General features: G+C 31.7%; 1 pseudogene across 1 annotated transcript in view; it reads right to left on the minus strand.

Moving 5' to 3' along the window:
* LOC143248734 (twitchin-like) overlaps positions 1-26,018 on the minus strand; it is a 301,767-nt pseudogene that overhangs the window by 67,685 nt on the left and 208,064 nt on the right. The window contains exons 85-105 of the transcript XR_013027162.1: positions 25,298-25,485; positions 22,163-22,277; positions 20,837-20,997; positions 17,209-17,332; positions 16,715-17,014; positions 16,226-16,528; positions 14,484-14,602; positions 12,356-12,521; positions 11,950-12,092; positions 11,657-11,816; positions 9,690-9,878; positions 9,224-9,337; positions 8,382-8,486; positions 7,876-8,073; positions 7,263-7,373; positions 6,756-6,931; positions 5,015-5,293; positions 4,491-4,665; positions 3,589-3,722; positions 2,708-3,010; positions 420-531 (exon numbers count right to left, since the gene is read on the minus strand). The product of XR_013027162.1 is annotated as a twitchin-like (transcript). The remainder of the gene's footprint in view (positions 1-419; positions 532-2,707; positions 3,011-3,588; positions 3,723-4,490; positions 4,666-5,014; positions 5,294-6,755; positions 6,932-7,262; positions 7,374-7,875; positions 8,074-8,381; positions 8,487-9,223; positions 9,338-9,689; positions 9,879-11,656; positions 11,817-11,949; positions 12,093-12,355; positions 12,522-14,483; positions 14,603-16,225; positions 16,529-16,714; positions 17,015-17,208; positions 17,333-20,836; positions 20,998-22,162; positions 22,278-25,297; positions 25,486-26,018) is intronic.

Below are 26,018 nucleotides of genomic sequence, written 5' to 3' on the forward strand. Positions count from 1 at the left end.
AATATTATAAATATAACTTTTCAGCATTCAAGATTAAGGATTATTTGTTCTTATTATACAAAAAATGACTCATATGAAGTCAATTATTTAAGTTTCTTTACACTTATACACTGAACATATAACAGCCTAACAATATTTTAAATCTGAACCCAGTTTGAAATGTATTAAATTTCTCCAAACTATCATATCTTAGTACATTTTCGCTTTTAAGAACCTATACTGAAACAAGTCCATCTGTTGTAATGCTTTTATTCAAAATAATTAGAATTAATTTCTTTCTGTTATCAAAATTAACAGTTTTTATATAAAATCAGTAGAGTTTAATATGTAACTTCTGGTGTAGGATTCCCCACAAATTTACAGACCAGTATCATACTGTTTTTTTTCTACAGTTTTGACACAAAATACGTATAATTTACCATGTAACTTCTGGTTTTGGATTCCCCACAACGTTACAGACCAGTTCCACGCTCTTATTTTCAATAGCCATAACTTTTCGAAGTGGAACAATAAACTCTGGTGGAGTAGCCGCTAAAACAGAGAGATAAACCAACAAGTCTTTAGTCAGAAAAATGAAAAACATTACTACCTTTACTCTGATAGTAAAGATCAGTTAAACTTACAGAACTCATAATCACCTTGTTCTTGTTATAATTTACATACTATAACTTTTGATACAGTAAGTGTATCTTCACGAAATTTGGCAAACTTTTAGCAAACGTTACACACCATTTGTACACATACAAAAATCAGTTTTTAACTGTTAACTAAAGATTTGTCTGTGAATATGTCATTTTTTAGTAGTCCAAGTGTAAAGTGAATATTAAACCAAGGTTAAAAGTACTTTGCTTTGTCTCAGAAATCTCACACCTCATAAGTAAATATAAAGCTTTTTGTTTCAGTAAAACTTTATATTTTATCTGTTATTACCTCCATCATAACAATATATTATTTTGATTCTTCAACCAGTAAACAACTCATCAAAATGTAATAACAAAGATGTAAGGTCAGAAATACAATAAGCAGCTATGGTCTTTTTTTTTCTTTATCACTGATCATAAAGTTCCAATGAATATCTGAGAGTTTGAACTTCTACACTTTCCATATTTATTTTTGTTTATTTTACTGTCAATGACTGAAGTAGAAACATGCTGAAAATAGAGCTACACATCACCTCTTCTGTTATTACAGTGTCTTTGAAGAAAAAAGCCAACTTGACCCCTGCTCCAAAAACGAAATGTGGAATTTATCAGCTTATGTGTCCTACAATGTTTATTACATGGTTCTGATCCATTAACTATCACCAGTGTTTGAGTATTACCCATCCTTCTGGGATGTTTGGAATTTAGTGGTATAATGTATAGACATACAAGTATATAATCCTATTATAAAATCCTATTTCTCATTCAGCATACTTATTCACCAACCAATTACTACTAGTTATTTGCAAACATTTAAACTTTAGTTATTTTTATTAAAATATATACAAAGAAATAAAAATACTTCAAAAATAAAATATTTTGAGTACCTATAATGCTATGAGATTTTGTATTTGTGCATTGTATGTGCTGAGTCTTGCCATAAGCCTAATTTATTCTTTCAAAGATGAAGAGAAATTAATTTTGTAAGCTTCAAATATACATTTTAGGAAACAAAATAATTATTAACTTATGATATTATTGCACACAAAACCCTTGTAATTTATCTGGGTTTCTAAACATACTATATATTACTTTTACAAAATCTTGTATCTGTTTAGATCAACCACTTAATAATCACATTTTAACAATTTTGGTTAAATTATAACTTTAATTCAGTCCTCACACATCAACAGCTTCAGCGTGATTATGACTATCTTTCAAGCTATTTACAAACATTTGTTAGATACATATCAACATAAAACTGCTCTTTCTCTTGGTAGTAAACACTTAGTCAAGAGAAGCAGGTGAGACAATGAAACAGGTTTAAAAAGAACGGATGTGTAGGAGAAGCCATTCTACTAGATTGGCTAAAGACATGAGAGGCTTTTGTTTTATATTCTAGCTTGTCTGTATCTCAGATTACAGTTTCTCATTCAAAGATGACGAGAAAACACACTTGTAGAGAAAAATATATACGTAAAAATGTCTGGTTTGGGTTGAGAAAATTTTTATGTAAACCTGACAATGACTGAAGAAGGTCGAAACACTGTTCACTCCTCTATATAAAAAAATTTTCTCAACCCAAATCAGTCGTTTTTACATACATAAGTTTCTCATTTCTTAACCACTGTGTGAATTGTGTGACAGGAAATGCTATGCGACAAACAACAGTTTATAGTTAGCATTTTGTCCTTACATTTCCCATTAAATTAAAAAATTACAACATACATAATATTAAACCTTTGTTTACAAACTGTCTTTTCATGTCAGTTCCACAGCATAATAGAGAAGTTACTTAATAAAAGTTTGAAAATAACTTAAAGGTCATGACATGTACCTGCATGCAGGAAAGGGGTTAATAAAGCACTTATTATGAAGTACTTATGGTAACTGTAAATCTAATTTCAAACTATAGAGTCAATTAGTTGTGTTTCTATGTAACACTGTTCAAAATAAATGCAGTAATCACACAAACAGTTTTTTAAAACTAATAAACTCTATTCAGAACTCTAACAGTTTAAAGTTTAAATGTACAATATTATAATATATTCCTAAACATTAATTACCACTTGGATCTTTGATCTTAACTGATGTTGAATTCACTGATGGTGGACTACTTCCAGCTTCATTTACAGCAAACACACGAAATTCATACTGTCTGTCTTCTATTAAATTTGAAATATTGATCTGAGTTGGAACACAAAGAAACTGATTCACCTTCTGCCAAGTCTGTGTACCGTATTCTCTTTTATCTATCCAATACCCTTGTATTCGTGCTCCTCCATCAGATTCAGGTTTTTCCCAGGACAAGTTCACAAAGTCACCTCCAACTTCAGTTACCGTTGGAATTCCAGGAGCCGAGGGAGGGTCTAGAACAAAAGCATACAACCCAATCAAAATTTACTACTAGTTACAAATTTTCACAAAAATTATATCTTTTACTTTTTCTTAAGTAAAACGTGATTTAATGCGTGCTCTTAAATATATTTCATTAAAACTGAAAATCTTCACTGGAATAAAATGCAAATTTACAGTGTAATTCAGAAAAAAAAAATAATTAAAAGTTTACTTACTTTAGGAAAGCTTTGATAAATCTACACACTATGTTAAAAAAAGTACTTCAAATGTTCCATATTTAAAAAAATGTTATAAGGTCAATAAAGAAAGCTTCTGATAAGTAGCATAATTTATTTCTAATACAGCCATTCTTTGATAATGACATTCATTAAAATATCAAACTTGTGCACTGATGATTCTTCAAAAATTTTCCAAAGGTTTAAAAACTACATAATGGAGTTATCTTTCATTTATTCTAATCTTACTTGGTCATATTCATTTTCAATACAATTTCAAATCACTATTCCTTACCAGATGTTAGAAGTAGATTTATTCTAATCCTACTTTGCCATATTTCATTTATGTACATGTACAAAATACTGTTACTTACCAAATGGAAGTTTGGCAATTATCGGATTAGCACCCTCTAATGGCAGGCTCTGTCCATTTTCATTAACTGCCATTACTCGGAAAAGGTACTCTCCACCTTCTGTTAACCCCTGGACTATACATTTGACATCCTGGTAGATATATTTACCAAACGTTTGTTAAACAGCTAACTAACTTAAGCATATGTGTTACAAATTCTAAAATGTCTATTATATAACTTTTATAATTGTGAAATATTACCATAAGCTGCATCTAAAGAACATGGTACAACAATCTGGTATTTAAAATGCATACATACATTTTTGGGGGAATCATATTCACAAGAGAAAGTACTTATACATTTATCTAATAATAGCTAGTAGTTATCTTTCACTGACTTAATCTCTTTACTTACATAACAAAAAATGTGTAGTTATCTTTCACTGACTTAATCTGTTTACTTACATAACAAAAAATGTGTAGTTATCTTTCACTGACTTTTACATATATAACAATACCTTTCTGCTACCATTGACTGACAATCTGTTTAAGTATATAACAATACCCTATACTTACCCTTCACTGACATGATCTGTTTACTTATCTAAGAGCAGTTTATAGTTACCCTTCATTAGATTGTTTACTTATATAACAACAGATTATAGTTACCCTTCATTAGATTGTTTATTTATATAATAATAAATTATAGTTACCCATCATTAGTTTAATTTGTTTACTTACAGAACAATAAATTATAGTTACCCTTCATTAGATTGTTTACTTATATAACAACAGATTATAGTTACTTTTCATTAGTTTAATTTTTTTCAAACATCTGACAAAATCTAATCTGGTTAAACTCTTTCCCTATTTAAGAAGAATTTTTTACTCTCATCACTAACAAAATCACTTTCCTTACTCTTTCAATAGCTCATCGCAATAGCTCATACCCACTGGGTATGACTAGTTTCTTTTCTCTCTACAACATAGTGTGTGACTTTTGAGCCACCATCGTGAGATGGTGGTCGCCACGAAAGTGACACTGAATGCTGAGCAATGTCAGAGACCTCTAGTGGTCCTTCTGGTGGCCCTGGACGACCTTTGATACAGAAATTCAAAACCATGCTATTAAAGAGACTGTTCTATTTTTTTATTTTAAGAATACAACTTGAACAGTGTCAGTTCATAAAAATAATATAAATCGTATACATCAGTTGTTCTAGCAGATAAAAGTAGCTACTAGAACAATAAAACATCCTTATCTTAAATGTAGTCCACAAGTAGTTTACTGCTAATCAACACAAATTCAATATTCAGTACAATTTTGTGACATTAAGCAAGAAATTTACATAAGCCAATTAGAAATATCTTTAATTCTAAACTTGTTCCTCTGACACAATGCTCCTGAGAGTTTTTCAAATATCATTATGAAATGACAAGAGACTCACTTGTTACAAAGAGAGTAAAACTTGCATCAGCCGCCCCACTGTCATTTTTAACAGTCAACTTGTACTTCCCCTCATCATTTCTCAAAGCTTCACGCAAGAAGACAATAACATAATCATCAAACACGGTTATCTTCATGTGTTCGCTTTCATTAATTTCCAGTCCATGCTTAAACAAGTTCACCTCAAATGGTCCAGTACCAGAAAAGAATATTTTAACTTTCCCATTGTCATTTTCAGGTATGCACACTTCATTTGGACATCTCTCAATCTTAGGAGGAGCTGTGAAAGAAGAAATTATTAGGTAAACTACTGGTATGAAAATGAAATGATATTTATTACAGTGCAGAACAAGAGGGACAAAACTCATAAAAATTGTCAGTAAAATTCACACTTTAAAAAAAAATCTATTTTATGTGGATGGGATGGCCTTAACCTTAATCTTTATGTTATATTGAGTTGAATAACCAATTGGAAAATTTTATAAAAACTTAACATCAAAAAACATTTTTTTCCAGTAAAATCCAAAAAGCATATAAAAAAATAGCTTTACATTATTTGTATAAATAACATCTTACTGTATCTATTTGTACTACAAATGTTTGGTGTGTCAGTACTCCTGTCTGAGTCTAAAGTGTAAGAGACAGTTCAACATCTTACTGTATCTATTATTACTATAAATGTGTGGTGTGTCAGTACTCCTGTCTGAGTCTAAAGTGTTAAGAGACAATTCAACATCTTACTGTATCTATTATTACTATAAATGTGTGGTGTGTCAGTACTCCTGTCTGAGTCTAAAGTGTTAAGAGACAGTTCAACATCTTACTGTATCTATTATTACTATAAATGTGTGGTGTGTCAGTACTCCTGTCTGAGTCTAAAGTGCTAAGAGACAATTCAACATCTTACTGTATCTATTATTACTATAAATGTGTGGTGTGTCAGTACTCCTGTCTGAGTCTAAAGTGTAAGAGACAGTTCAACATCTTACTGTATCTATTTGTACTACAAATGTTTGGTGTGTCAGTACTCCTGTCTGAGTCTAAAGTGTTAAGAGACAATTCAACATCTTACTGTATCTATTATTACTATAAATGTGTGGTGTGTCAGTACTCCTGTCTGAGTCTAAAGTGTTAAGAGACAGTTCAACATCTTACTGTATCTATTATTACTATAAATGTGTGGTGTGTCAGTACTCCTGTCTGAGTCTAAAGTGTTAAGAGACAATTCAACATCTTACTGTATCTATTATTACTATAAATGTGTGGTGTGTCAGTACTCCTGTCTGAGTCTAAAGTGTTAGAGACAGTTCAACATCTTACTGTATCTATTATTACTATAAATGTGTGGTGTGTCAGTACTCCTGTCTGAGTCTAAAGTGTAAGAGACAGTTCAACATCTTACTGTATCTATTATTACTATAAATGTGTGGTGTGTCAGTACTCCTGTCTGAGTCTAAAGTGTTAAGAGACAGTTCAACATCTTACTGTATCTATTATTACTATAAATGTGTGGTGTATCAGTACTCCTGTCTGAGCCTAAAGTGTTAGAGACAGTTCAACATCTTACTGTATCTATTATTACTACAAATGTGTGATGTGTAAATACTTCTCTCTGAAACTAAAGTGTTACAGAGTTTATCTTCTTATTTTACCTATCTTTATCTTCAGTGTTTGGTTTGGTAGTTCAAATGTCTGAGATTAATAAACTAGAGAGTCAAATTTGTTCTTGTATCTATCTTTACCTGCAACATTTAGTTTAGCAGTACACTTGTCCGAGCCTAATGAGTTGCTGATTTCACAGGTGTACTCTCCATCGTCTGACTCCCATGTTTCTGTGATTTGTAGTTTATATATTCCATCTTTATTATCTATAATTTTGATTCGTGCACCTGGATGAACCTCCCGTCCATTTCTAAACCTAGTGTTCATCAAGAAAAGACAGCTCTATGTCAGATTAAACTACAAAAACAGAGAACCATAAATAACAATTTCTGTGAATTTAAGCATCTACAAAAAATTATCCAAAGTTTATTAATCACACAAAATATTTTAAAATTATTTGCCACTACAAAATATACTAGAATATGGATAACGAGATTACACCCTCAAACTTCTTGTTGCTGTAAAAAGGCACAAAAAAGCTAACTTACTCTAATGTATACTGATAAAAACATGTACAATCATGTCTTACACCATCTGTAAATAAATACAAAATGAGTAGTATTATACAAAAAGTGAAGTTTACTCACCATCGAGCTACAGGGTGAGGCTTGCCAATGGCTTCACATTCCATGGTCACAGACTTCTTGAGGTTAGTGTTCTTATTGAATAGTGTCCTTAAAACTCTGACTTTATACCATCTACAACAAAAAATAACACTTAAAAATCACAGTATATAGTACACACAGACTAACTGAAATGCCCTATGTGGAACCTTAAATTAAAAATACACTTTAAACCTTTTAATTCTTCAACAGGTTAAGGAGAAAATGTTATGATGGTTATATTTATATAAAGAAATATGTACCAGCATCATAAAAATAGCAAACAAACTCCTTGGAGTATATCTATACAACAATACATAATGTTATATTCAACAAACAACCAATTTCATCATCATTGAATTGCTTCAATTCATTGTAACATTTAGAGAACTAACAGTAACAGTGATGCCCATTTTATTTTTATTTCATCATGTACAGAATGAAAGAGCAATGTTAGCTGCACAATTAAGACTTATGAAAAATGTAATTAACAAACTATGAATGTCTAATTTCTTTTTCACTTATACTGCAAGTCTAGTTAGATTTACTTTCAGCTTTTAATAAGTGTTAAAGTAGAACAAAGGAAAAAATATACCACCTGGAACTTCCTGAATCTTTACAGGTCCACGTGTCGTAACAGGATCGCTTTTTCCAGCAGCATTTACAGCAAACACTCGAAACTCGTACTCCCTGCTTTCTGTGAGGTTTGTTACAGAGAAATCACAGTCTAAAACATTGTAATCATTGGCTTTGAACCATAAGGGGCTATTTTTCTCACGTACCTCCACAATATAGCCTGTCAGATCGAAAAGAAAATAGTTTTGACTCAGATACTATGGTGAACTAGCTGTAGTATTACATAGTTCTGTGATTCACAATTTAATTCTGTTTATAAAAGAAACTCTACACATTATGAATAAAACTCCAAGCGTCAACAGAAATTCAAATTCATTCCCCCTTCATATATTCAAATAGTTCTTTTATTTTTAAATTTAATGTTTTATAATTTCCTAACAACTTCCTGTGTGATAATAAATGAAATTTATTTATCTGAATCCTTTAATGTTTATAAGTAAACGAGATAACCACAGAATATCTGTTTGCCTGTGATTTTGGTTCCTCCATCTGTTCTTGGCTTCTCCCACTTCAGATCAGCATAGGTTTTTCCAACTTGTACAACTTTCAGGTTTTCAGGAGATGATGGTACATCTAGTTACAGAAAGAGCACAGTATATATAGGTGTGACATTCATGAATAACGTTACAAGTTTAAAAACAAATGCATATTTACACTGACACCTGGCGATGACTGAAGAAGATCGAAACGTTGTTTGCTCCTCCACATAAGAATTTTCTCAACCCAAACCAGCTGTTTTTACATATATATTTTTCTCTACAAGTGAATTTTCTTGTCATCACTGATACATTGTTTGTTCTAAGATGTATTAGTTTTACCAGAGGTGAAAGAGTTAATTACAATCTAAATGTACTGACCTTATAAAGCACAGTATTATAATTTCTACATATTTCTATGTTCCGATATCTTTTACATAAATCAAATGTTACCTTTGTTATTTCCACAATATACATTTTAACTTTAAAAATAACATACTTTGTGTGTCATGTTAAACTGTATAACATTTGTAGAAATGTAAAGTAACATTACTGACTAAAAAGAATGCTACAGAGAAAACTTTACTTGTACTGCTTAAACCCTGTGAATATTAGTTACAAATAGAACTTTTTTTATACAGCTGAAACTTGTGGATATTACTTATAAAGAAAACATTATTTACATTACTAAAACCTGTGGGTATTAGTTTCAGAAGGGTCTTTATTTACATTACTGAAACCTGTGGGTATTAGTTTCAGAAAGGTCTTTATTTACATAACTAAAACTTGTGGATATTAGTTAGGATGAGAGATGAAACCTGTTATTTTACTTACTAAACTTGGACCTAAGTTTGACAGTAACTGTAGGCTGGCTTGGTTTACTGAGTCCTGCAACATTTTTTGCCAACACATGAAACTCATATTCGTGATTTTCTATAAGATTTGACACTGAAAATAGAAATAGAAAAAACAGATTATGAAAGTCATACGTTTCATAAGAAATATTTATTTTGAAAAATACATCATAATTTTAGAAAATGGTACTAAAAAAGTAAATGTTGGCTAGGATTATGAAAGTGATTATAGATGTAACTTTTAACTACAACTTTAAGTAAATTGTTAGAGACCAATTTAGTAACTGTGAGTTTAAGCCTAGTAGCATCAACATATTCTGGAAACATATACTCAAACAAGGAACTATTAGTTAAAAAACATACTTTTTTAACTCTATGAATTACATATAGACTTAAAGAAACATACAACATGACATTTCTCAAACAGCATTTAACAGGATGTTTACCTTTGAAAGCTGTATCTTTCACCAAGAAGTTGTTAGCCTTGACCCAGTTACCATCCAACAAGTCTCTGTACTCAATAAAGTAACCCTGTATCTTAGAGCCTCCATCAGTGGATGGTCGTTCCCACACCAAGTTAACACTCTTTGCATCCCAATCTACCACAGTAGGAGTTCCAGGAGGACTTGGAACATCTGAAACATCAAACACTGAAATGTAAGATCTGAAGGCCTTGGAACATTTGAAACATCAACACTGAAATGTAAGATCTAATGGCCTTGGAACATTTGAAACATCAACACTGAAATGTAAGATCTGAAGGCCTTGGAACATTTAAAACATCAACACTAAAATGTAAGATCTAATGGCCTTGGAACATTTGAAACATCAACACTGAAATGTAAGATCTAAAGGCCTTGGAACATCTAAAAGGCAATAGTCACAATAAGTTCTGGAACATGAAGAATTCCTGAAATACTTGTGAAAAAGTCTGGAAGATTTTGAACATTAAAAATGAAGTGGTTAAGTAATGATCCAGAGAATGTTGAACATCTGTAACTTTAATTAAGAGTGAAATACTTATTTATAAATCCAGAGAATGTTGAACATCTGTAACTTTAATTAAGAGTGAAATACTTATTTATAAATCCAGAGAATGTTGAACTTTAATTAAGAGTGAAATACTTATTTATAAATCCAGAGAATGTTGAACATCTGTAACTTTAATTAAGAGTGAAATACTTATTTATAAATCCAGAGAATGTTGAACATCTGTAACTTTAATTAAGAGTGAAATACTTATTTATAAATCCAGAGAATGTTGAACATCTGTAACTTTAATTAAGAGTGAAATACTTATTTATAAATCCAGAGAATGTTGAACATCTGTAACTTTAATTAAGAGTGAAATACTTATTTATAAATCCAGAGAATGTTGAACATCTGTAACTTTAATTAAGAGTGAAATACTTATTTATAAATCCAGAGAATGTTGAACATCTGTAACTTTAATTAAGAGTGAAATACTTATTTATAAATAAATCAGAGAATGTTGAACATCTGTAACTTTAATTAAGAGTGAAATACTTATTTATAAATCCAGAGAATGTTGAACATCTGTAACTTTAATTAAGAGTGAAATACTTATTTATAAATCCAGAGAATGTTGAACATCTGTAACTTTAATTAAGAGTGAAATACTTATTTATAAATCCAGAGAATGTTGAACATCTGTAACTTTAATTAAGAGTGAAATACTTATTTATAAATCCAGAGAATGTTGAACATCTGTAACTTTAATTAAGAGTGAAATACTTATTTATAAATCCAGAGAATGTTGAACATCTGTAACTTTAATTAAGAGTGAAATACTTATTTATAAATCCAGAGAATGTTGAACATCTGTAACTTTAATTAAGAGTGAAATACTTATTTATAAATCCAGAGAATGTTGAACATCTGTAACTTTAATTAAGAGTGAAATACTTATTTATAAATCCAGAGAATGTTGAACATCTGTAACTTTAATTAAGAGTGAAATACTTATTTATAAATCCAGAGAATGTTGAACATCTGTAACTTTAATTAAGAGTGAAATACTTATTTATAAATCCAGAGAATGTTGAACATCTGTAACTTTAATTAAGAGTGAAATATTTATGTAAATCTCTCCAACAAAGTGTGTCAATACTGAATAATGCAATTTGACTTCATTAAATCCACTAGCTTCTTTCGTAGCAACTGAACTTCACTGGACTGAATATAAAACACTAATACTTTCAAGGAAACGACTGATTTTGTCAGCATTAAGATGTTACAATAAAAAGTACAAGTGGACAATTTAATTCTAGGTGTTGTTATATTGAGTGTATAGCTCTTAGAACATATAAATATTGATCTTCATTTCCAAAGCCCAAGTTTCTATACACACACATATATATCACGAGAGAACAGTTAAAACAGTAATAATTACCAAATGGAAACTTAGCTGTAATTGATTTATCTGTTTCTATGGGTGGTCCTACACCGTATTCATTTTCAGCACTCACACGAAATACATATTTCTTCTTGGGTTCAAGCCCAATGACATCGTAATGACATCCTCGAACAAAACTGCTTAATTTGGTCCAAATCTGAAAGCAGAAAAGTGCTTAGTTATGCTAAAACATACTCATCTCTTTCATTAGTTTCCTTTAAAACATAATGACATCCTAGAACAAAAATTGAAGGCAGATTTGAATTATATTAATAAAGAGAAAAGCTCACCTTAGTGTTGGGATCTTGTTTCTCCACAACATAATTAAGTAGAGGACTCCCACCATCATCTAAAGGTGGTTTCCATGACAAAGAGCAAGTCTCTGGTGTGATGTCTGTCACTTCTAGTGGGCCTTGAGGAGGTCCAGGTTTATCTGTGACAGTGAAAGGTTTGCACAGTAGCATCATCAAGTAATAATGAACTTTATAATTATTTGATGCACAAAAAAAAAACTTGTTCCTTTGAATGAAGCACATATAGCTACACGTATATATACAACAAAGCTTTCCCATTTTGATAGTTAGTCAGAATTCATGAAATATAGCTTGACTGGTAAAAATGTTAAAGTATCTGCACAAAAATGTTATTCCTGAGTCAAAACAACACTGCTTAAATATTGAAAACTGATCAACTCACCAACAATGACTACTTTGCATGAAGCAGAATCAGAGCCAATATCATTGGTAAGTTTCAAGGTATACTTCCCAGAATCCTCTCTCTTTGAACATTTGTTAGTAAGAATGGTGAAAGCTACATTCACCTCTGAGTACATACGATCATCAGAAAGTAGATCTTTGCCATTCTGGTGAAATACAATTAAAAACCTACTGTATCTTCATTATAACCATTATAAAAAGCATTGGTGCAGTAACTTACTTAATTGTTAGCAGGCTTTCAAGTAAAGAAAAACAGTAAGTGATTTAAAACAATTGGTATAATACACTGCACAAAATTATATGTTAATAAAATGTATATAAACACAGAATTACTTATTCTTGTTAACCAATCTGGAAAGTATAGATACCGTGTTTTTCCGAAAATAAGACAGGGATTATATTAATTTTCACTCCAAAATATGACATTAGGGCTTATTTTCGGGGGATGTCTTATTTTGATATATTAAAAAAATGAAGTTACAAAGTAAAACTATTAAACTAACCATTTAAAATAAACTATTATTAAACTATTAAACTAACTGATTAATACTTAAACTAATTAACTAACTATTAAACTAATTAATAAATTAATTTTTTTTATTTCTTTCCTCTTCCTGCCACTCTTAACTAGGGCTTATTTTAAGGTAGGGCTTATATTAAAACTATCCCCAAAAATCACACTAGGTCTTATTATCGGAGAAACACGGTACTTGGTGTCTTAAAAATATCAAAACTGTCTTCAAATGTTTATCGATTTGCAGATTACTTAGGATCCTATTCATTAACATACTTTTACAAATGACATCCACACAGCCTGAACAATAAATAATATTGAAAAACTTAGAAAAAAATTATTTTGACTTTTGAATTAAAATATTATTAGCAGATGCTCTTTGAAACAATTCAACAGTAAATTTCCTAAAAACAGTGATGAATAAATAAAAATATGTGCAGTGAATCTGATGGCCTACATTAAAGCATATATGCAATACGATTGTATAGCTGGTTATTTACAACCATTTTTTGTCTTCCATGTGCTATCTCAATGTCGAAAATTGCACTGTTTTTGGTTTTACACAAAAGAGACTGACAGCAATGCAGTGTTGGCAAAATCTTTGGGTTTCAGTGAAATGGATCCAACACAATACAGCACTTGGGTTCACTAAAAAAAAGTAGTCGCTGGGATTTTTTCTGCTGAATGCCACCATTCCTTGTTATGTTACCGAGCACAAGAAAATATCATTACTGAAGTAAATGCTTTTTTGACAATTTCATTTGTATAAGAAGTGTCAAATAAGGGAATATTCAAATTAAATTCAAATAACTTTTTTCAATACAGTACAACAAATTCATGCACGTTTATAATACCAATGAAAAACAATCAACAAAAAACAATAACAAAACAAATATATACAAAAATATGTTCCTCTGTTTGTACACATTTTCTTTTCAGTCTCCTATCTTCAAAATATTTCTTTCAGCAATTTGATGGAAAAGTCCCACTTTTTTGTGTGAAATTCTCTCACAAAAAAACAAAAAACAAGCATTTTTGTTCTTAAAATATTCTGTCTAAGATTGACTTGACTATTCAGCATATATATGAAAACTGCAGACCATTTTTTTTACCACAATATGAAATGTTAGAAGTTGCAAAAAATAATTTTTCTGTAATTTATTCTTGAAAGTAAGCATTTTGAAGTATAACCGTTTTCTACAATCATGTATTCAAGAGATGCAGAGCATGACAAACATTTGGTTATTATATGTAGATAGATTCTTGGTGAACTGACTAAACAGCTGGGATGTAGTTTAATAATTGAAGATGTAAATATATGTTAAAAGGAGTCACAATCAAACAAAACATCTACATTTCTACTTCTTTCTTATAGAATTTTTGTATCTTTTCTTCAAAATATCTTACTTTTTATGTTGTTCTTTCTCTTGTTTTGGAAAAATTTATGCATGGTAAACAAGTATTTTACCTCAAGTGAAGTTTATTAATGAAAGAATTGTAGTATTTTCACTATCCTTTTGGATGCTCCATTTAGCATCTTCCAAGTTCTTAACTCTAAAGTTATATAAGATACTTATTTACCATAATAACTTACAATTGTCCATGATGCATGTGGTGTTGGGCTACCAGAATATGGCACTCGAATATTGAATTCCTCCCCAGCTGGCACAACAATATCACGCATGGCAAAACTGGTATCAAGCTTTGGTGAGGCTGAAATAATTTTTATCTATAGCTCTGAATTTTCAGGAATTCATTAAAAATACACTAAATACAAGCAATCAACAATACAATATGAACACGTTAAACTACTTATTACAGTATCTCTCTATTAATTACTTAATGAACCAAAAACCCAACTTTAAGCCTCATGTGGCAAGATATACTGTGACAAATGCTTTCCAAGTTTTTATGTCAATATCTTACCTGGAACTAAACAAAGAAAAAATAGTGTAATACACATAAACACCTGAACCAAGACACATCTGGGACTACACAGCTAAACAAAGTGAGAATAGGGTCAAACACTTGAAAAATATATACAGTGGTAAATAAAATGGCTTGTGACTATACTGTATCTTGTTATCATGTTGGAATTATAATTCTATCACATTTTAATATAATTAATTGCTTTTCTAGTAACTAAAGAAGAGTAAATGTTTTGTGTCACATATCCAGTTGACTTGTGACACACTAAAGTGCCATGTCATATCCCATGGAAACAAAACCAAGATCACAGAATAGTGTGACAGTAGCAAACCAACTCTGATGTCTTATGACATCATCATATTGCTTGAAACCAATGAGGTTCTCTGAATAGGGAATGTTCTTCAAATTCCTCTCAATGATCTCTCCTCTGGAAGAGTTAAAAGTAGAATGAGGAGTAACCTAAATGAGTATATCCCCAATCATCTTCAATCACAGGAGAGATTCGTTATGTGTTGGAGTAGATATTTCTGCCAAAACATCTCTAGAGAATAACTTCCTGACTGACTTGGGAGAACCAGCAAGCCCCTCTTATCCCTTCTGAATGAAAAAGGGAGACATATGCCCAAAGGATTTGTCAGTTAAAGAACTGAAAATCAAGACATATATTCTGATTGTGATGGTGATTGCATAACAGAGCTATATATGCATGGTCATTTACTAATTATATGTTTTTTATTTGGGGGGGGGGGGAATTAGGGAATCCATAATAATCAGAAAAGGATTTAGTGTCCACTAACCCTAACCACCATGGTGGCCTACAAGGAAATGAACTATATTTCCAAATAAGAACACTACAGCAATATCAGAGTTTCTTGAGCACTATACCCCATCAGACACAATGTACAAAACATCCATTGAGAACACCCAACACTAGTACTCAGTTGACCCTAGTGCAACAGGATCTGCCATACAACCCCCGGGTTGTCACACCAGGCCACCCTTCTACAGGAATTCAAGGCCAAATTGGAGTGTTGCATCTCTCCAGATACCACTCAACCACCAAGATCCTTTATTCCACTTCACACGTTGCCACCACACAATGCAAACACATGTGTGGATGTTCAGGTCCTATCACTGATACAATAGGTAAACTGAAAATACAGAATCTTCTCTGGGAGGTCTCCTCACCACATGCAGGAATCCACCTCAAGAAGCTCTGGACAGTGGGTGTGATATTTTGACACTGATGTTGCTTGAGTATGAAAACATCATGATAATACAATGAATAATCATCGTATATTAAACAACACTAGCAAATAATTAATCTTCAATTAAAAAAACATCTCAAAACACAATGATCAAAATCTTATTTGTAATTAAAAACCAATCACTGAATCTGAGTATTACCTGGAGGTGCTCTAGCTCTGATGCTATCAGAAGTTGAGCAAAATGGGCCAGATCCTGCCTCATTCACTGCACAAATACGAAATTCATACTCCATGTTTTCAGTGAGTCCAATGACCCTGTAAGTAAGGTCTGGTATAACAGCCATGGATGCTCTAGTCCAATTCTCATCACCAGCCTTCCTCTTCTCAAGTATATAGCCAGTGACAGGACTGCCACCATCACTACGAGGTTTGGTCCATGACAAAGTGATAGATTCTTCAGATGATTCAACACATCGAGGAATACCTGGAGCACCTGGTGGATCTGAAAAAAACATTTTTAAGTAAGGTTTGTTTTTTTTTCTTAAATGAAATAAACAGAGGAAGAAAAATATTTTCATAAATAATTCCTTTACAAGTATTTCCATAAATATTAACAAATAGTTTTCTTTCTCCATCAAATATTTTAGCCTATGAACTAAGAGGGTCAGGTGACAAATGTTTTACTTACTGAAAGGCAGCTTAGCTGTAATGGGTTCACTTGTAGTGACTGGATCACTGGTTCCAAACTGATTCTCAGCCATGACACGAAAGTCGTACCTGTGTCCTACCATAAGATTTCTCACTCGACAGGCAGTGGTTGTCACATAGCTACTGACCCTTGTCCATGCACTAGCTCCAACTTCCTTTTTGTCAACCACATAGTTTGTAACGTCAGCTCCACCATCATCTTTAGGTGGAAGCCACTTCAGAGTGAGAGATTCTCCCTCAACATCTTCACTTCTGAGGTTCTCTGGAGAACCAGGTCGATCTGTAAGTTACAAGTTAAGGTTTAAGGAAGATACATCTCTGGCCCATATTCATAAGTGTTTATTTTTCCTGAATGTTTGTACAGCATAAAAAAAAATCACTCCAAAATGTTCCTATATGTTCTACTGCATAAAAATTAATGACCTGAAATATACTGGTAAATTTTTAGAAAAAATAAAATTAAGTTCTACTCACCTAGAACAGTCACCTTGCAATAAGCAGTGTCAAAACCTGACTTGTTCTTTAAGAAGAGCTTGTACTGTCCAGAATCTAATCGTCTAGCATCTGTCAGAGCAATAATAGCATAGTTGTCTCCAACCTACAGTTTTATAAACATACAAATAATGAAAGAAAAGCAAGATGTATTTTTATATACTACTGACTTATGTTTCTCAAGAAACAAGTTTTCTGCACTTTTTTAATAAAACTAAATGATTAAATACAGTTTACAATGAAACTATTATTGGATCACTAAATTTGAAATATCTCATTAAAATATCCAATACAATTAATCTACAGCAAACAACAGAGACCTGAGAATATACATAATACTTTAAACAAGTGGCTAATCCTTTCTCAGGGATAAAAAGACACTACTGAAATAACATGGACTGTACAGGAGCAAAATTACTGAGAGACAACTAAAAATGCACAGACATACCACAAAAATGTTTCTCTATTTACAAATTATCTTAGGCATTGTTTCATATCAGCTAGTTGTCAGGCCTTGGTGATTGTTGTAATAATATAATTGAAGATTAATTAACATAACCCATTAGCTGGGTTCAAAACACTGGAAAATAGTAGCATGGAAGGAACCTTATTAACGACTTTAGAACATGTGTCACAAAACACTGGGAAACAGTAGCATGAAAGGAACCTTATTAAAGACTTTAGAACATGTGTCCCAAAATATTGGGAAATAGTAGCATGAAAGGAACCTTATTAAAGACTTTAGAACATGTGTCCCAAAACACTGGGAAATAGTAGCATGAAAGGAACCTTATTAAAGACTTTAGAACATGTGTCCCAAAATATTGGGAAATAGTAGCATGAAAGGAACCTTATTAAAGACTTTAGAACATGTGTCCCAAAATACTGGGAAATAGTAGCATGAAAGGAACCTTATTAAGACTTTAGAACATGTGTCCCAAAACACTGGGAAATAGTAGCATGAAAGGAACCTTATTAAGACTTTAGAACATGTGTCCCAAAACACTGGGAAATAGTAGCATGAAAGGAACCTTATTAAGACTTTAGAACATGTGTCCCAAAACACTGGGAAATAGTAGCATGAAAGGAACCTTATTAAGACTTTAGAACATGTGTCCCAAAACACTGGGAAATAGTAGCATGAAAGGAACCTTATTAAGACTTTAGAACGGTCCTACGACATTTCACAGCTGAAATTTCGCACCTGACTCTTGGCAGCCAACAATTTAACAGCAAAGCTTGCTGGCAGCAGACAATTTCACACCCAGGAATATTGGCAGCAGATGATTACCTAGCCAAGCAATACATAGTTAAGTTATGGTGTTGTTCATAATGTTACTAATGTTAACTTAACAACAAATTATCATCCATTTGAAAATTGACATCACTTATAAACCTGGAAAAAAACATATAAAATGTCTGCATTTACTGTTAGAACTTCAACACAGTTTTCTCATTAAACTTTCACTGATTTATTTTAATACAGTTTCAAACAGCCGATTAGTAACATCATGAACAACACAGTAACTTATGTAACATCAAACAGAGGAAAACCGAAGACATGCAACAATGGATACATTTATTTATTCAATAAGTGTAGCAAGAAGGACAATCAGGTAACTTTCTACATGTGTGAAAATTACAGAACTTTGCACTGCCCAGTGCAGATTCATGTCCGAGACGATACAGTTACAGCTCGCCTCAAGGAGCACCCGATGGACCAAGAAAGCTACTGCTTTACACTGTGAACAGATGTGGCAGCATGACTGTATGATTTTGACTATGAATAAATGTGGCTACATGGCTGTATGATATATGAGTCTTTTTTCTTAAACTGTAATGTTGATGTAAATACTCGGCTGGGTAATCATCTGCTGCCAATTTTCCTGGGTGCAAAATTGTCCTCTGCCAACAAGCTCGGCTGTCAAATTGTTGGCTGCCAAGAGTCGGGTGCAAAATTGCGGCTGTGAAATGTCGGGTTACCCTTTAGAACATATATCCCAAAACACTGGGAAATAGCAGCATGAAAATAAACTTATCAGAGACTTTAGAACACGTGTCCCAAAAAACTGAGAAATAGTAGCATGAAAATAAACTTATCAGAGACTTTAGAACATGTGTCCCAATACACTGGGAAATAGTAGCATGAAAGGAACCTTATTAAAGACTTTAGAACATGTGTCCCAAAACACTGGGAAATAGTAGCATGAAAGGAACATTATTAAAGACTTTAGAACATGTGTCCCAAAACACTGGGAAATAGTAGCATGAAAATAAACTTATCAGAGACTTTAGAACATGTGTCCCAATACACTGGAAAATAGTAGCATGAAAGGTACCTTATTAAAGACTTTAGAGCATGTGTCCCAAAATTACATAATTTGATTAATAGGAAAAATAAAATCAATATAATTTCAGTCAAATTTCTAAATGAAGTGTTTATTTTTTGTCCATAATAAAATAAAGAAGACTACACTGGATGTGTTAATGAAAAATTAAAATAATAAATGCAAAACGTCTGTAGTTCTTAATAAAACACACAGAGCTGAGGAAACGAATGAGTCTTTACTGACATATTAGTGCTCATGAAGTTTAATGTGCATGACGGAGAAAGTTTTATGTAAAAACCCTCTGTTCTTCAGAAAGGTAAAGAGAATTTCTGTATCATTAACTCACTCTAACAGACTCATTCACTAACCCTAGCCTCATCCATTTTTTTATATAAAACTCAAATTATTTCTTAGGCATTTCCAAACATTAAGATCATATTTCTCACGAATAAGAAAAAATACAAACTTCTGGAAACATCTAGAATAAAAAACATAGAACTATACATAACATATATGATACACTAGAATGTACGATGTATCACTTTATTTGTGTATAATAACTTAGTTTTACTTCTACTTCATAAACACCTGCCATCCCTTAATCGTTTGATGGTGAAGAGAACTGGACAAATAAAAATATGCTTATCTATGTCTACTTACTAAAGGTTATTGTTGGTGGAAAACATTGTGTACACTTATCTAAGACCTACTTACCGAGTAGTTTACATAGAACGTCTCTTTAATGCAAAAATAGTTTTTTTCTTTTACAAACATAAGAACATTACTTTTAATTCAAATACATACATAAGATATTTATATCTCAGTAATTCCTGCCATATATTTACACTTTACCAAAAGAACAACTCCGTGACTAACACACTAAAATCTCAAAAAAATTAAAAGTTTTCAGTGAACAAAACTATGTTTTTCAGAAATATTATTATATGACCCACTAAATGGATTGTTTAAAATAAAGCAAGTTTTTGTTTGTTTGTTGAATTTCACTCAAAACTACTCAAGGGCCATCTGCACTAGCTATCCCTAATTTAGAATTGAAAAACTAGATAAAAAGCATATAGTTTACATCACCCATCACCAACTCTTGGGTGAAACTTTTACCAGTGTAAAGTAGGATTGATGACTGCATAATAATGTTCTGATTGTTGAAAAGTGAACATGTTTAGTGATAGGATTTGAGCCAATGACCCTCAGATTGTTAGTCAAGCACTCCAATCTCCAGACCATATATCAGTCCAGAAAACAAAAGACTAAAAGCAAACCTTAATGAAAATCCTTGAGTCTTTTTCATCTACTTCAAAGTCATTCTTAGACCAGGTGGCTGTAGGTTTAGGAAAAGCAGTAAAGGGAACATTGAGGTTAAATTCTTGACCTGCCTTAATTACAACATCTTTAAGATTTCCTGCATCAATTCGTGGTTTATCTGAAAATCAAAATACCAAATGTGGGTTAAGAAGAACTACATGACTCTCATCACACACCTATCAGATACATTATATTTCTGTTCTGATATATACATAGATTTCAATATATTGGACAAAAATATACACACTGAAACAGAATCAGAAAAAAAGATTAAACCACTTCACATGTAATAATTATGCAATTAACAGGGATAAATATATCAGCAAGAAAGATTAATCACTAATTGTAACATGTTTACATGATCATGCTAACAGAATGACCAGTGAATAGCTACTTCACATCTGATTAGAGTAATAGACAAAACACTAAATTAACAACTAATATCTCAAAACATCTGTATCTTTACAGCACTGGATGAACCACTGTAATAACATCTCTTATTTCAAAACATCTGTATCTTTACTACACCGGATGAACCATTAAAAGAACAGCTCGTATCTCAAAACATCTGCACCTTTACAACACTGGATGAACTACTGAAATAACAGCTCACATCTCAAAACATCTGCACCTTTACAACACTGGATGAACCACTGAATTAACACCTTGTATTTCAAAACTTCTGCATCTTTAGAGCACTGAATTAACACCTTGTATTTCAAAACATCTGCACCTGTACAGCACTGAATGTACCACTGAGTTAACAGCTCACACCTCAAAATATCTGCACCTTTAGAACACTAAAACCACTGAATTAACAACTCACACTCAAAACATTTGCACCTTTAAAACAATACATGAGTCACTGAATTATCAGTTGCATCCCAAAACAACAGTACAAGTAAAAGGTTAGGGCATGTTAAGATGCTCTAGGTAACACAACTTAACACCTCATGAAGAGCACATAAGAAAGACTAAGATGTGTTAAGATAGCTCACATAATAACACCTATCTTTTCATGAAGGATGCAAAGAAAGATTCAGAGATCTTAAACTGTCAGATACATCATTATTTAATACATTATGAAGTCAAAAATATACTGTAATGTTCAGTTATGTGTAGGTATCCATCAAATCAGACTGCACTGAATTCTAATTTTTATCGTTTTTACTTTTAAATGTAAATTATAAGGGATGTAGTATCTATTCTGTGTTTAGAATTACAAAAGAAAGAATGAGCCATCTTTTGCCAAACAATGATTCTAAATATAAACTAAACAGTACCTGGTTGGTCTTCTACTTTTACCATTGAACAAGGATGACTTGGTGGACTATCTCCTACATCATTGACTGCAATCACACGGAACTCATATTCTTCACTTTCTGTTAAACTTGGTACCTGATGATAAAAATGTACAACTTACCCAAATCTTATGATTCATCAAGTTAAAAACAGTTTGGGAAAACAATTCCTTGAAAACATAAAATTTATTTTATATTCAGATATATATGATTTAGCTAAGAGAACCAGAATAACTGATCCTTTCTTAATATTATATCCATATAGAATGCAATTCTGGTTCAGTTTCAAGCAAGGGAAACAACCAGAAAAGATTATCTTTCTACTACTAAACTAGCCTACACTTACATGGCTGGTATAATACTCATTTAATAGTTCAACTACTATTTTTCACTTTTTCAGTTTAATGATCTCTGCTGCTACAATGTAAATTTAAGTTCTTTAACTGAGTTATGAATGATAATTAATAGATCTACTTTCTTAAGTGTTTGATAGTAAATTAATGCCAACTTTGGGATCTGCTTTCAGGTAATACCCACAAAAGTGTTTTTGCAAAAGAGAAGGAAGATTTAAAGAGCTTATCCTTCCATTGCATTCATAGAGGGTACAGTTTCAGTTTAGTGTCAAGCAAGGAAAATTAAAGAGTTTATCTTTCCATGTCAATAATGGATCAAATGAGCCAAAATCTGGTTGTAGGACTGAGATAAAAATATTGTCACAGAAATTAATATTATTTTGGCCATTGTTCAAAATAATCTCATAACCCCAACTTCAACAGTATGCATCTGATTCATTGATTGTTTGGAATTAAGCAAAAAGCTATACAATGAGCTAAATGTGTTCTGCCCACCTCGGGTATCAAAAACCAGTTTCTCGCAGTGTAAGTCTGCCGACATACCAACAGTGTGGCTCAACAGTATGGAAGATATAGCAAAATTAAAGCTATTTTACAATTCTGGATAACTTTTAAAATTCCAATCTGTTCACTGCAAGTCAAATCAGTCAAGTATGTGACCCCAAAGTGACCTTCATAGTTTTCATACTATAACTTCTAATATGTTTTATGAATCACCATGAAATTTCACAAGCTATCACTAATATATATTGTAAAACAGCTCGTTTGGGTTGAGAAAACTTTTTATGTGGAGGAGCAAACAACGTTTCAACCTTCTTCAGTCATCGTCAGGTTCACAAAGAAAGAAAGAGGTAACTGACCATTAGCTGACCATATGTTTGAAGGGAGTTGTGTAACTGAGTGTAGGAAACTAGAGGGTGTGCTTAGATGTTTGATTATATATTTTAATATAGGTATAAAGATGTTCCTTTATACTGGTTTATTTTGGGCTTGAGTTGCTGTATAAGTAAGGCTATTTATACTGGTTTATTTTGGGCTTGAGTTGTATAAGTAAGGCTTCTTTAATTTTGCATTTGTTTATGTTTGTTTCTTTATTTGATACTTGGGTGTTTTTTATGGTTGTGTTTATTTGATTTTCAGTGTTCAAAAATGTGTGAAGGTGACTTTTTGTGTTCTTTGAATCTGGTTTCCATTTCTCTACTTGTTTCTCCAATATAGAAGTCGTGGCAGTTATCACATTGTATTTTACAAATAATGTTGGTGTGGTGTTTGTCAGTGTAGTTTTTGCATAGTATTGACCTCAGTTTTGTGCCTGGTTTTTGAATAAATTTGGTATTAACTTTCACTAATCATTAAAGATTCATTGTAGAAAAAATTTTTCAGAATTCTTAATGAAGTATTTTCATTAAAAATTTCTACATTAATGTATCAAGTTAAAGTGTTGACTGGTCAGAGTACAAAGTGATTTCCAAAGTGATACTTTTCTTCTACTCTTAAATAAATTTTAAACTTTTTTCAATAAAACTTTATATTCTAACTGTTATTTTCTTTACCCTAACTTTATGCAACATTGATTAATTTGATCACCAGCAAAAAGAAAACTGAAAAAAAGCCTACATTACCTTTTTTCTTTCTAAAATAACTTCAAATTTTGGCAAGAAACTACATTTGACTATCCTATACAACTTTACACTTATAATAGTACTTAACTATTATGTTATTTCCCTTAGAACCAACCATGTCTAACTAATAATCACAACATACCAGTTGTAAACACTTGGTGAATATGTAGGCTACTCAGTTGCTCGCAGAAATGTATTATCACTATTTGTTTCATCCAATCTAATCTCATCTAACATAAAAAGCTTCTAATGTTTACATTTTAGGTACTTTTATGACAATAAATAATGTTCTTACCTTGTTCTTTTTTATTGCTGTCAAATGTTGATGACACTTAATAATATTTTTTCATACTAATGGTACTATTGTACCAAATAGTTTCATTTAATTGAATAATTGACCAAAGAACACAGAATAATAACATGCAAAAAGCACACAATATCCCATAAGTATCACAATTTTTCTAGCTTTCTAAGTACCTAATAAGATACATTAAAAATTCAGCTTAGCTTGTTATCTGTCTCTCTTGGGAATAAAGTGTGAACTGGAAGTAAAACAGACAATTCTCTGTACAAAAAGAATGTCATTTGATAGATTAAACCCTTGGCTTTCTATTGGTTATAAGCAATATAATATTACATGTCAGAGAGAACTAATGGCAATTCTAAAACAGAGGCTGTGACAGGTGCTCAGGGCAAAAAGGAATCTGATTTGTTATTTTTTGTTTCTGTGACCAAATAACATTGAAAGCTATAAAAATTATACACTGACTCAGTAATGACAAAGGATACCTAGAGAGCAAATTTTACAATTCTCATACTAAAGGAAATTCAGGATTGTTCTTAATATTGCCTTATAAAATTAAAAACTTAAAACTTAAATAATATTAAAATTTGATTATTAGCTACATTGTTATGTCAAATTTATTTATATTATATAATAAGAGATGGTTTAACTAACTTTGAAATGTATCTCACTAAAACCTTATGATGTGCACAGAAAAAGATGCTGACAGTGTAAGTGTTAGCAGCTACATCAAACACAAATTTATTATAAACAGATACATAATGATTAATAACACGCATCTCCTAGTAGCCGAAATTTAAGCTATACAAACATGTAAACTATTAGATGATATACATACAGTGTATGTGGTGTCAGGGTGTGGTGATGTGTTAACAATGTCCCATTCTTTAGCTCCTTTGGGTTTTTTCTCCACAAGATAACCATTAATCTTGCTTCCTCCATCTTGAACTGGTTTTTTCCAAGAAAGAGTTACTGAGTTTCTAGTGATTTTATCTACACGAGGCATATCAGGAGAACCTGGAACATCTATAAAACCAAAAGAAAATCTTTCATAAACAAAAACAAAAATTTGCTCAAACTGATAATCAATAAACCAAAATAAGAGAAAATCAATACATATTACCTTGTTAAAACAATATTTAATCTTTGTGAATTATGAAAAATACAAAAAGACAGAATGGTGGAAAATCTTGTAATGCACTGGATTTAAGATTTTATTTTTTTGTTTAATAGTTGTGACTTAGTTTAGACAATGGGACAACTTATATGGGTCAACAATCCCATGTACTATACAGCATAAAGAAAGAGGAGACACAAGATTTACAGATATTATATGGGATCTACACACATTATATAACATTAAAAAGAAGACAATGGGTCCACACACATTATATAACATGAAAAAGAAGACAAGGGATCTACACACATTACATAACATGAAAAAGAAGACAAGGGATCTACACACATTATATAACATGAAAAAGAAGACAAGGGACCTACACACATTATATAACATGAAAAAGAAGACAAGGGATCTACACACATTATATAACATGAAA

Source organism: Tachypleus tridentatus, chromosome 4 (genome assembly GCF_004210375.1).
Source record: "Tachypleus tridentatus isolate NWPU-2018 chromosome 4, ASM421037v1, whole genome shotgun sequence".
Lineage (NCBI taxonomy): Eukaryota > Metazoa > Arthropoda > Merostomata > Xiphosura > Limulidae > Tachypleus > Tachypleus tridentatus.